At 53.7% G+C, this 13,062-nt stretch overlaps 5 non-coding genes across 5 annotated transcripts; all 5 read left to right on the top strand.

The window, feature by feature from the left end:
- The first annotated feature begins 367 nt into the window (after positions 1-367).
- On the top strand, positions 368-460 carry LOC132490078 (small nucleolar RNA SNORD116). Its single transcript, XR_009532441.1, has one exon. It is a non-coding gene; the product is annotated as a small nucleolar RNA SNORD116 (small nucleolar RNA).
- Positions 461-3,142: 2,682 nt separating this feature from the next.
- LOC132490077 (small nucleolar RNA SNORD116) lies at positions 3,143-3,235 on the top strand. Its single transcript, XR_009532440.1, has one exon. It is a non-coding gene; the product is annotated as a small nucleolar RNA SNORD116 (small nucleolar RNA).
- Positions 3,236-5,919: 2,684 nt separating this feature from the next.
- LOC132489533 (small nucleolar RNA SNORD116) lies at positions 5,920-6,012 on the top strand. The gene has a single exon (XR_009531941.1). It is a non-coding gene; the product is annotated as a small nucleolar RNA SNORD116 (small nucleolar RNA).
- A 2,684-nt stretch (positions 6,013-8,696) lies between these two features.
- LOC132490091 (small nucleolar RNA SNORD116) lies at positions 8,697-8,789 on the top strand. The gene has a single exon (XR_009532452.1). It is a non-coding gene; the product is annotated as a small nucleolar RNA SNORD116 (small nucleolar RNA).
- A 2,684-nt stretch (positions 8,790-11,473) lies between these two features.
- LOC132490076 (small nucleolar RNA SNORD116) lies at positions 11,474-11,566 on the top strand. The gene has a single exon (XR_009532439.1). It is a non-coding gene; the product is annotated as a small nucleolar RNA SNORD116 (small nucleolar RNA).
- The last annotated feature ends 1,496 nt before the right edge of the window (positions 11,567-13,062 follow it).

Raw genomic sequence — 13,062 nt, 5'->3', positions numbered from 1 at the left:
TTTATGTCCAGTTATCAGGTGCAGGTGCTGGACGAGGCTGGCCGTCGGCAAAGACAAGAAGACCTACGCGTTGGCCGATGACTGCAGGTGCTAAGGAAAAGTGGAAAAATGACGCGGGGGCATGTTGCTACGCGTGGCTCTGGCTAACTCAGGAAGGTAGGCTTTCACCCACCCTAAGATGTGCCATTGGATATGAGGTTTTCCTCAGACGGTCCCAGTGGCTGCAAGAGTGGATTGACTGTTGCTCTTTCTGAGTGGCCTGTGGGCTGTGGATTCCCCAGGGTTTTGGAGTACTCCGAGGTCATCTCTCCACTTCAGACCCCCACGGCATGCCCGGTTGTGTTCTGCAGCGTCCCAGCCTGTGCTTGGATCGATGATGATACCCTTGAATGCATTCCTTGGAAAATCTGAACAAAATGAGTGAGAACACTCTACCGTCTCCTCATCGAATCTGAGGTCCAGCACGTTTCGTCTCTCGGGGGTAGGGGAGAGTGAGGAGTGAGGGCTAGCATCCGCTTCTGACTTGCATGCAAACACACACCAGGGATCCAGAATTCGAGATGCTCCTATCAGGGGATCCACTGTGTCTGCCCATAAGCTGGGTCATCTACGCATATTAGGTCCCTGCTGAAAGACCGTTGAGGGCATGCGAGGGGGAAGGCTCTCCTGCTGGTCTTCAGAGTCGGACTGCATGCTGGTGGAGGCCCAGTATGCTTGCAGCTTGGAAAGGTTTGCTTAGGCCAGGATCACGTTTGTGCATGCAGCTTCGGGGGCTATTTCTGGAAGCCAAAATGAGGAAGCGTCCCTGGTTGGAGCCTGGAGCCTCAGGCCAGGCCTGTGTCCCTCCCTGTCATTTGTTTTGGCGCATTGAAGTTCTTTAGTGCCCGGTGTGCATGGAGCAGTGTGGGTGTGGGCTGGGAATGGTCTTCAACGGAAGGGAGCTGATGGATTAGGGCTAGGTATTGCCCATGTCGGCTACTCCACTGCAGATCCCGACAGAGTTTTGGCACTAAGTGGGTCATCGTGGAGTGGGGTTAGGACCGAGTGCTGCATTGAAGCCTGCGTGGTGGCTGCTGGCCTGCAGAAGATGGCAAGGCATCATGAGGACATGTCCTGTGTGATGTCGTGGGATGGGCTGTCATGATTGGGTTGCAGGGGCTGGCCACGTCTTCCCAAGAATGCGTCCTGTTCGTGATGTGCTGGCATCAGCTGCCCACGAAGGGGATGGCTTTGGCAGTACATGAGGATGTGGTTACATACTTAACCTGCGTAGAGTTGTGATCCCGTTGCCGGAGGTATGTCGCCCAAAGGGTGTCTTGCGGGATGCCAAGAAGTTAGACATGTTGAAGCGTCTGTGCCGCTCACCTTGGGGGTATTTGGGTTATGCGAACATGCCCTTTGGCCACTTTGTTTCCTTGTTTGGGAATGTGCAAAGCGAAAGTGTTTCTCCGAGAGGGCATGATGCGGCCAGCCCTTGTGGCACGCAGGAGTTTTGGATAGCTATTGGTTTATCTGGAGCAGTCCGTTGGCGGAGCAGAGATGCGTTCAGTGTTCTGATGCCAGGTGCGCTGCCATGGACAGCCACTGTGCCCTTTGAAGCTTGCAGGTCCCCTCACGAAGCAGAGTTCTTCTATTGGAAATCGGTCTGTGGTCCTCGGGGAGAGTGCCTTTGATCTCTGTGAGGTTTTCGGTAGTGTCACTCTGTCAGTGAAGAAGTGCCAGGATGCATGGGGTATGGTCAGTGTCATCAAAGTGGTTGTGTTTGTGGTCTGCCATCCCTGATATAGAGTGGCCCCATGTTTGAATGATGTCTGTGGCTTCCAGTAGGTTCAACTTACCTGGTGGGGAGGAGGAGGGCACGTAGGACAACACTGTCAAGAATTTGAGTGTTTCCTCCGGGTTCAGGGCCGCCAAACCTGGTGGCTGGATGCTGGCAACACGTGCCTGGGAAGCTAGCCTAGTTTCCGCAGTGGGGTTTGAACGTGGGTCTTGGTTACTGAAGCCCACCACTTCCTGTGGTGGGCATTCCCATGGGTCCTCGCAAAGTGATTTGGCATAGTTGGCAACAATTGGCAGTTGGGCCGAATTTCATTAGCCCCTTGAGAGGTGCCGGGCTGCATCTTTCCTGTAACCAATCGCAGGTCGGCCCGCCCATAGGAGGTTTCCTTGGTCCTAAAAATGATGAGAGTGGCCCCAAGTGCACATTACATATTCTACTAAGTTGCAGGATTTCTGGGTCCATCTATATGTTACACCCACGGTGGGAAAGCAGGTCTCGTCAGGTGTTTTTGCGTTGGTCAGAAGGCTTGGCTGTGGAAGAGTGGAAGTCCGTGGCCTATTTCAAAACCCCCTGGGTTTCAAAGTTCACATTCAGTCTGTTGAAGCTTGAAGAGGTCTTTCTCCATTCAGTGGGGGGGTCCAAATCCAGGACGCTGTGTATAAACTCTGGCTTTTATGATTCGATGTCTCAGGAGAGGGCCACAGGGACACACAGAGAGCAAGATGCGGATTCAGAGGCACACAAAGACGCCCAAAAGTTCGTCCTCGTGTGCAGTAACTGTCACACATGCGCACATGCGTGAAAACAAAAATATACCCTCTCACATACAGGGCAACGTACACGCCTTACTTCCTGCAGTCGTGCTGTCAGACAAACATTGAGTTCTCTGTAAAGGTAGACGTCCTTGGGAGGCAGGGTCCGAGCTCAAGCCCAGGTAAAAATTCTCATGAATCATGATCTCTGAGTACACCGGTCCAATTCTGAAGCCTGCCTGATTTATGTCCAGTTATCAGGTGCAGGTGCTGGACGATGCTGGCCGTCGGCAAAGACAAGAAGACCTACGCATTGGCTGATGACTGCAGGTGCTAAGGAAAAGTGGAAAAATGACGCGGGGGCATGTTGCTACGCGTGGCTCTGGCTAACTCAGGAAGGTAGGCTTTCACCCACCCTAAGATGTGCCATTGGATATGAGGTTTTCCTCAGACGGTCCCAGTGGCTTCAAGAGTGGATTGACTGTTGCTCTTTCTGAGTGGCCTGTGGGCTGTGGATTCCCCAGGGTTTTGGAGTACTCCGAGGTCATCTCTCCTCTTCAGACCCCCACGGCATGCCCGGTTGTGTTCTGCAGCGTCCCAGCCTGTGCTTGGATCGATGATGATACCCTTGAATGCATTCCTTGGAAAATCTGAACAAAATGAGTGAGAACACTCTACCGTCTCCTCATCGAATCTGAGGTCCAGCACGTTTCGTCTCTCTGGGGTAGGGGAGAGTGAGGAGTGAGGGCTAGCGTCCGCTTCTGACCTGCATGCAAACACACACCAGGGATCCAGAATTCGTGGTGCTCCTATCAGGGGATCCACTGTGTCTGCCCATAAGCTGGGTCATCTACGCATATTAGGTCCCTGCTGAAAGACCGTTGAGGGCATGCGAGGGGGAAGGCTCTCCTGCTGGTCTTCAGAGTCGGAGTGCATGCTGGTGGAGGCCCAGTATGCTTGCAGCTTGGAAAGGTGTGCTTAGGCCAGGATCACGTTTGTGCATGCAGCTTCGGGGGCTATTTCTGGAAGCCAAAATGAGGAAGCGTCCCTGGTTGGAGCCTGGAGCCTCAGGCCAGGCCTGTGTCCCTCCCTGTCATTTGTTTTGGCGCATTGAAGTTCTTTAGTGCCCGGTGGGCATGGAGCAGTGGGTGGGTGTGGGCTGGGATTGGTCTTCAACGGAAGGGAGCTGATGGATTAGGGCTAGGTATTGCCCAGGTCGGCTACTCCACTGCAGATCCCGACAGAGTTTTGGCACTAAGTGGGTCATCGTGGAGTGGGGTTAGGACCGAGTGCTGCATTGAAGCCTGCGTGGTGGCTGCTGGCCTGCAGAAGATGGCAAGGCATCATGAGGACATGTCCTGTGTGATGTCATGGGATGGACTGTCACGATTGGGTTGCAGGAGCTGGCCACGTCTTCCCAAGAATGCGTCCTGTTCGTGATGTGCTGGCATCAGCTGCCCACGAAGGGGATGGCTTTGGCAGTACATGAGGATGCGGTTACGTACTTAAGCTGCGTAGAGTTGTGGTCCCGTTGCCGGAGGAATGTGGCCCAAAGGGTGTCTTGCGGGACGCCGAGAAGTTAGACATATTGAAGCGTCTGTGCCGCTCACCTTGGGGGTATTTGGGTTATGCGAAAATGCCCTTTGGCCACTTTGTTTCCTTGTTTGGGAATGTGCAAAGCGAAAGTGTTTCTCCGAGAGGGCATGATGCGGCCAGCCCTTGTGGCACGTAGGAGTTTTGTATAGCCAGTGGTTTATCTGGAGCAGTCCGTTGGCGGAGCAGAGATGCGTTCACTGTTCTGATGCCAGGTGCGCTGCCGTGGACAGCCACTGTGCCCTTTGAAGCTTGCAGGTCCCCTCACGAAGCAGAGTTCTTCCATTGGAAATCAGTCTGTGGTCTTCGGGGAGAGTGCCTTTGATCTCTGGCAGGATCTCGGTTGTGTCACTCTGTCAGTGAAGAAGTGCCAGGATGCATGGGGTATGGTCAGTGTCATCAAAGCAGTCGTGTTTGCAGTCTGCCATCCCTGGTATACAGTGACCCCGAGTTTGAATAATGTCTGTGGCTTCCAGTAGGTTCGACTTACCCAGTGGGCAGGAGGAGGGCACGTAGGACAACACTGTCAAGAATTTGAGTGTTTCCTCCGGGTTCAGGGCCGCCAAACCTGGTGGCTGGATGCTGGCAACACGTGCCTGGGAAGCTAGCCTAGTTTCCGCAGTGGGGTTTGAACGTGGGTCTTGATTACTGAAGCCCACCACTTCCTGTGGTGGGCATTCCCATGGGTCCTCGCAAAGTGATTTGGCATAGTTGGCAACAATTGGCAGTTGGGCCGAATTTCATTAGCCCCTTGAGAGGTGCCAGGCTGCATCTTGCCTGTAGCCAGTCGCAGGTCGGCCCGCCCATAGGAGGTTTCCTTGCTCCTAAAAATGATGGGAGTGGCCCCAAGTGCACATTACGTATTCTACTAGGTTGCAGGATGTCTGTGTCCATCTATATGTTACACCCACGGGCGGAAAGCAGGTCTCGTCAGGTGTTTTTGCGTTGGTCAGAAGGCTTGGCTTTGGAAGATTGGAAGTCCTTGGCCTATTTCAAAACCCCCTGTGTTTCAAAGTTCACATTCAGTCTGTTGAAGCTTGAAGAGGTCTTTCTCCATTCAGTGGGGGGGTCCCAATCCAGGGCGCTGTGTATAAACTCTGGCTTTTATGCTTCGAGGTCTCAGGAGAGGGCCACAGGGACACACAGGGAGCAAGATGCGGATTCAGAGGCACACAAAGAAGCCCACAAGCGCATCCTCGTGTGCAGTAACAGTCACACACGCGCACATGCGTGAAAACAAAAATATACCCTCTCACGTACAGGCCAACGTACACGCCTTACTTCCTGCAGTCGTGCTGTCAGACAAACATTGAGTTCTCTGTAAAGGTAGACGTCCTTGTGAGGCAGGGTCCGAGCTCAAGCCCAGGTAAAAATTCTCATGAATCATGATCTCTGAGTACACCGGTCCAATTCTGAAGCCTGCCTGATTTATGTCCAGTTCTCAGGTGCAGCTGCTGGACGAGGCTGGCCGTCGGCAAAGACAAGAAGACTTACACGTTGGCTGATGACTGCAGGTGCTAAGGAAAAGTGGAAAAATGACACGGGGTCATGTTGCTACGCGTGGCTCTGGCTAACTCAGGAAGGTAGGCTTTCACGCACCCTAAGATGTGCCATTGGATATGAGGTTTTCCTCAGACGGTCCCAGTGGCTGCAAGAGTGGATTGACTGTTGCTCTCTCTGAGTGGCCTGAGGGCTGTGGATTCCCCAGGGTTTTGGAGTACTCCGAGGTCATGTCTCCTCTTCAGACCCCCACGGCATGCCCGGTTGTGTTCTGCAGCATCCCAGCCTGTGCTTCGATCGATGATGACACCCTTGTATGCATTCCTTGGAAAATCTGAACAAAATGAGTGAGAACACTCTACCGTCTCCTCATCGAATCTGAGGTCCAGCACGTTTCGTCTCTCGGGGGTAGCGGAGAGTGAGGAGTGAGGGCTAGCGTCCCCTTCTGAGCTGCATGCAAACACACACCAGGGATCCAGAATTCGAGGTGCTCCTATCTGTGGATCCACTGTGTCTGCCCATAAGCTGGGTCATCTACGCATATTAGGTCCCTGCTGAAAGACCGTTGAGGGCATGCGAGGGGGAAGGCTCTCCTGCTGGTCTTCAGAGTCGGAGTGCATGCTGGTGGAGGCCCAGTAAGCTTGCAGCTTGGAAAGTTGTGCTTTGGCCAGGATCACGTTTGTGCATGCAGCTTCGGGGGCTATTTCTGGAAGCCAAAATGAGGAAGCGTCCCTGGTTGGAGCCTGGAGACTCAGGCCAGGCCTGTGTCCCTCCCTGTCATTTGTTTTGGTGCATTGAAGTTCTTTAGTGCCCGGTGGGGATGGAGCAGTGGGTGGGTGTGGGCTGGGGTTGGTCTTCAACGGAAGGGAGCTGATGGATTAGGGCTAGGTATTGCCCATGTCTGCTACTCCACTGCAGATCCCGACAGAGTTTTGGCACTAAGTGGGTCCTCTTGGAGTGGGGTTCGGACGGAGTGCTGCATTGAAGCCTGCATGGTGGCTGCTGGCCTGCAGAAGATGGCAAGGCATCATGAGGACATGTCCTGTGTGATGTCGTGGGATGGGCTGTCATGATTGGGTTGCAGGAGCTGGCCACGTCTTCCCGAGTATGCGTCCTGATTGTGATGTGCTGGCATCAGCTGCCCACGAAGAGGATGGCTTTGGCAGTACATGAGGATGCGGTTACGTACTTAACCTGCGTAGAGTTGTGATCCCTTTGCCGGAGGAATGTCGCCCAAAGGGTGTCGTGCAGGACGCTGAGAAGTCAGACATGTTGAAGCGTCTGTGCCGCTCACCTTGGGGGTATTTGGGTTATGCGAACATGCCCTTTGGCCAATTTGTTTCCTTGTGTGGGAATGTGCAAAGCGAAAGTGTTTCTCCGAGAGGGCATGATGCGGCCAGCCCTTGTGGCACGCAGGAGTTTTGGATAGCCAGTGGTTTATCTGGAGCAGTCCATTGGCGGAGCAGAGATGCGTTCAGTGTTCCGATGCCAGGTGCGCTGCCGTGGACAGCCACTGTGCCCTTTGAAGCTTGCAGGTCCCCTCGTGAAGCAGAGTTCTTCCATTGGAAATCGGTCTGTGGTCCTCGGGGACTGTGCCTTTGATCTCTGGGAGGTTCTCGGTAGTGTCACTCTGTCAGTGAAGAAGTGCCAGGATGTATGGGTTATGTTCAGTGTCATCAAAGCAGTCGTGTTTGCGGTCTGCCATCCCTGGTATACAGTGACCCCGTGTTTGAATGATGTCTGTGGCTTCCAGTAGGTTCGACTTACCCGGTGGGCAGGAGGAGGGCACGTAGGACAACACTGTCAAGAATTTGAGTGTTTCCTCCGGGTTCAGGGCCGCCAAACCTGGTGGCTGGGTGCTGGCAACATGTGCCTGGGAAGCTAGCCTAGTTTCCACAGTGGGGTTTCAACGTGGGTCTTTGTTACTGAAGCCCACCACTTCCTGTGGTGGGCATTCCCATGGGTCCTCGCAAAGTGATTTGGCATAGTTGGCAACAATTGGCAGTTGGGCCGAATTTCGTTAGCCCCTTGAGAGGTGCCAGGCTGCATCTTGCCTGTAGCCAGTCGCAGGTCGGCCCGCCCATAGGAGGTTTCCTTGCTCCTAAAAATGATGGGAGTTGCCCCAAGTGCACATTACATATTCTACTAGGTTGCAGGATTTCTGGGTCCATCTATATGTTACACCCACGGTCGGAAAGCATGTCTCGTCAGTTGTTTTTGCGTTGGTCAGAAGGCTTGGCTGTGGAAGAGTGGAAGTCCGTGGCCTATTTCAAAACCCCCTGGGTTTCAAAGTTCACGTTCAGTCTGTTCAAGCTTGAATAGGTCTTTCTCCATTCAGTGGGGGGGTCCAAAGCCAGGGCACTGTGTATAAACTCTAGCTTTTATGGTTCGAGGTCTAAGGAGAGGGCCACAGGGACACACTGGGAGCAAGATGCGGATTCAGAGGCACACAAAGAAGCCCACAAGCGCGCCCTCGTGTGCAGTAACAGTCACACACGCGCACATGCGTGAAAACAAAAATATACCCTCTCACGTACAGGCCAACGTACACGCCTTACTTCCTGCAGTCGTGCTGTCAGACAAACATTGAGTTCTCTGTAAAGGTAGACGTCCTTGGGAGGCAGGGTCCGAGTTCAAGCCCAGGTAAAAATTCTCATGAATCATGATCTCTGAGTACACCGGTCCAATTCTGAAGCCTGCCTGATTTATGTCCAGTTCTCAGGTGCAGCTGCTGGACGAGGCTGGCCGTCGGCAAAGACAAGAAGAACTACGCATTGGCTGATGACTGCAGGTGCTACAGAAAAGTGGAAACATGACGCGGGGGCATGATCCTACGCGTGGCTCTGGCTAACTCAGGAAGGTAGGCTTTCACCCTCCCTAAGATGTGCCTTTGGATATGAGGTTTTCCTCAGACGGTCCCAGTGGCTGCAAGAGTGGATTGACTGTTGCTCTTTCTGAGTGGCCTGAGGGCTGTGGATCCCCCAGGGTTTTGGAGTACTCCGAGGTCATCTCTCCTCTTCAGACGCCCACGGCATGCCCGGGTGTGTTCTGAAGCATCCCAGCCTGTGCTTGGATCGATGATGACACCCTTGTACGCATTCCTTGGAAAATCTGAACAAAATGAGTGAGAACACTCTACCGTCTCCTCATCGAATCTGAGGTCCAGCACGTTTCGTCTCTCGGGGGTAGGGGAGAGTGAGGAGTGAGGGCTAGCGTCCGCTTCTGACCTGCATGCAAACACACACCAGGGTTCCAGAATTCGAGGTCCTCCTATCTGGTGGTCCACTGTGTCTGCCCATAAGCTGGGTCATCTACGCATATTAGGGCCCTGCTGAAAGACCGTTGAGGGCATGCGATGTGGAAGGCTCTCCTGCTGGTCTTCAGAGTCGGAGTGCATGCTGGTGTAGGCCAAGTAAGCTTGCAGCTTGGAAAGGTGTGCTTTGGCCAGGATCTCGTTTGTGCATGCAGCTTCGGGGGCTATTTCTGGAAGCCAAAATGAGGAAGCGTCCCTGGTTGGAGCCTGGAGCCTCAGGCCAGGCCTGTGTCCCTCCCTGTCATTTGTTTTGGCGCATTGAAGTTCTTTAGTGCCCGGTGGGGATGGAGCAGTGGGTGGGTGTGGGCTGGGCTTGGTCTTAAACGAAAGGGAGCTGATGGATTAGGGCTAGGTATTGCCCAGGTCGGCTACTCCACTGCAGATCCCGACAGAGTTTTGGAACTAAGTGGGTCATCGTGGAGTGGGGTTAGGACCGAGTGCTGCATTGAAGCCTGCGTGGTGGCTGCTGGCCTGCAGAAGATGGCAAGGCATCATGAGGACATGTCCTGTGTGATGTCGTGGGATGGGCTGTCATGATTGGGTTGCAGGAGCTGGCCACGTCTTCCCAAGAATGCGTCCTGTTTGTGATGTGCTGGCATCAGCTGCCCACGAAGAGGATGGCTTTGGCAGTACATGAGGATGCCGTTACGTACTTAACCTGCCTAGAGTTGTGATCCCTTTGCCGGAGGAATGTCGCCCAAAGGGTGTCTTGCGGGACGCCAAGAAGTTAGACATGTTGAAGCGTCTGTGCCGCTCACCTTGGGGGTATTTGGTTTATGCGAACATGCCCTTTGGCCACTTTGTTTCCTTGTTTGGGAATGTGCAAAGCGAAAGTGTTTCTCCGAGAGGGCATGATGCGGCCAGCCCTTGTGGCACGCAGGAGTTTTGGATAGCTAGTGGTTTATCTGGAGCAGTCCGTTGGTGGAGCAGAGATGCGTTCAGTGTTCTGATGCCAGGTGCGCTGCCGTGGACAGCCACTGTGCCCTTTGAAGCTTGCAGGTCCCCTCAGGAAGCAGAGATCTTCTATTGGAAATCGGTCTGTGGTCCTCAGGGAGAGTGCCTTTGATCTCTGGGAGGATCTTGGTAGTGTTACTCTGTCAGTGAAGAAGTGCCAGGATGCATGGGGTATGGTCAGTGTCATCAAAGCAGTCGTGTTTGCGGTCTGCCATCCCTGGTATACAGTGACCCCGTGTTTGAATGATGTCTGTGGCTTCCAGTAGGTTCGACTTACCCGGTGGGCAGGAGGAGGGCACGTAGGACAACACTGTCAAGAATTTGAGTGTTTCCTCCGGGTTCAGGGCCGCCAAACCTGGTGGCTGGATGCTGGCAACACGTGCCTGGGAAGCTAGCCTAGTTTCCGCAGTGGGGTTTGAACGTGGGTCTTGGTTACTGAAGCCCACCACTTCCTGTGGTGGGCATTCACATGGGTCCTCGCAAAGTGATTTGGCATAGTTGGCAATAATTGGCAGTTGGGCCGAATTTCGTTAGCCCCTTGAGAGGTGCCAGGCTGCATCTTGCCTGTAGCCAGTCACAGGTCGGCCCGCCCATAGGAGGTTTCCTTGCTCCTAAAAATGATGGGAGTGGCCCCAAGTGCACATTACATATTCTACTAGGTTGCAGGATTTCTGGGTCCATCTATATGTTACACCCACGGTCGGAAAGCAGGTCTCGTCAGGTGTTTTTGCGTTGGTCAGAAGGCTTGGCTGTGGAAGAGTGGAAGTCCGTGGCCTATTTCAAAACCCCCTGGGTTTCAAAGTTCACATTCAGTCTGTTGAAGCTTGAAGAGGTCTTTCTCCATTCAGTGGGGGGGTCCAAATCCAGGACGCTGTGTATAAACTCTGGCTTTTATGGTTCGACGTCTCAGGAGAGGGCCACAGGGACACACAGAGAGCAAGATGCGGATTCAGAGGCACACAAAGACGCCCACAAGTTCGTCCTCGTGTGCAGTAACAGTCACACATGCGCACATGCGTGAAAACAAAAATATACCCTCTCACGTACAGGGCAACGTACACGCCTTACTTCCTGCAGTCGTGCTGTCAGACAAACATTGAGTTCTCTCTAAAGTTAGACGTCCTTGGGAGGCAGGGTCCGAGCTCAAGCCCAGGTAAAAATTCTCATGAATCATGATCTCTGAGTACACCGGTCCAATTCTGAAGCCTGCCTGATTTATGTCCAGTTCTCAGGTGCAGGTGCTGGACGAGGCTGGCCGTCGGCAAAGACAAGAAGACCTACGCGTTGGCTGATGACTGCAGGTGCTAAGGAAAACTGGAAAAATGACGCAGGGGCATGTTGCTACGCGTGGCTCTGGCTAAATAAGGAAGGTAGGCTTTCACCCACCCTAAGATATGCCATTGGATATGAGGTTTTCCTCAGACGGTCCCAGTGGCTGCAAGATTGGATTGACTGTTGCTCTTTCTGAGTGGCCTGTGGGCTGTGGGTTCCCCAGGGTTTTGGAGTACTCCGAGGTCATCTCTCCTCTTCAGACCCCCACGGCATGCCCGGTTGTATTCTGCAGCGTCCCAGCCTGTGCTTGGATCGATGATGATACCCTTGAATGCATTCCTTGGAAAATCTGAACAAAATGAGTGAGAACACTCTACCGTCTCCTCATCGAATCTGAGGTCCAGCACGTTTCGTCTCTCGGGGGTAGGGGAGAGTGAGGAGTGAGGGCTAGCGTCCGCTTCTGACCTGCATGCAAACACACACCAGGGATCCAGAATTCGAGGTGCTCCTATCTGGGGATCCACTGTGTCTGCCCATAAGCTGGGTCATCTACGCATATTAGGTCCCTGCTGAAAGACCGTTGAGGGCATGCGAGGGGGAAGGCTCTCCTGCTGGTCTTCAGAGTCGGAGTGCATGCTGGTGGAGGCCCAGTAAGCTTGCAGCTTGGAAAGGTGTGCTTTGGCCAGGATCACGTTTGTGCATGCAGCTTCGGGGGCTATTTCTGGAAGCCAAAATGAGGAAGCGTCCCTGGTTGGAGCCTGGAGCCTCAGGCCAGGCCTGTGTCCCTCCCTGTCATTTGTTTTGGCGCATTGAAGTTCTTTAGTGCCCGGTGGGCATGGAGCAGTGGGTGGGTGTGGGCTGGGATTGGTCTTCAACGGAAGGGAGCTGATGGATTAGGGTTAGGTATTGCCCAGGTCGGCTACTCCACTGCAGATCCCGACAGAGTTTTGGCACTAAGTGGGTCATCGTGGAGTGGGGTTAGGACCGAGTGCTGCATTGAAGCCTGCATGGTGGCTGCTGGCCTGCAGAAGATGGCAAGGCATCATGAGGACATGTCCTGTGTGATGTCGTGGGATGGGCTGTCATGATTGGGTTGCAGGAGCTGGCCACGTCTTCCCAAGTATGCGTCCTGTTTGTGATGTGCTGGCATCAGCTGCCCACAAAGAGGATGGCTTTGGCAGTACATGAGGATGCGGTTACGTACTTAACCTGCGTAGAGTTGTGATCCCTTTGCCGGAGGAATGTCGCCCAAAGTGTGTCTTGCGGGACGCCGAGAAGTCAGACATGTTGAAGCGTCTGTGCCGCTCACCTTGGGGGTATTTGGGTTATGCGAACATGCCCTTTGGCCAGTTTGTTTCCTTGTGTGGGAATGTGCAAAGCGAAAGTGTTTCTCCGAGAGGGCATCATGCGGCCAGCCCTTGTGGCACGCAGGAGTTTTGGATAGCTAGTGGTTTATCTGGAGCAGTCCGTTGGTGGAGCAGAGATGCGTTCAGTGTTCTGATGCCAGGTGCGCTGCCGTGGAAAGCCACTGTGCCCTTTGAAGCTTGCAGGTCCCCTCAGGAAGCAGAGTTCTTCTATTGGAAATCGGTTTGTGGTCCTCGGGGAGAGTGCCTTTGATCTCTGGGAGGATTTCAGTAGTGTCACTCTGTCAGTGAAGAAGTGCCAGGATGCATGGGGTATGGTCAGTGTCATCAAAGCAGTCGTGTTTGCGGTCTGCCATCCCTGGTATAGAGTGACCCCGTGTTTGAATGATGTCTGTGGCTTCCAGTAGGTTCGACTTACCCGGTGGGCAGGAGGAGGGCACGTAGGACAACACTGTCAAGAATTTGAGTGTTTCCTCCGGGTTCAGGGCCGCCAAACCTGGTGGCTGGATGCTGGCAACACGTGCCTGGGAAGCT

Source organism: Mesoplodon densirostris, chromosome 4 (assembly GCF_025265405.1).
Source record: "Mesoplodon densirostris isolate mMesDen1 chromosome 4, mMesDen1 primary haplotype, whole genome shotgun sequence".
In the NCBI taxonomy this organism is placed as follows: Eukaryota; Metazoa; Chordata; class Mammalia; order Artiodactyla; family Ziphiidae; genus Mesoplodon; species Mesoplodon densirostris.
This window is presented reverse-complemented; position numbering and strand designations above follow the sequence as displayed.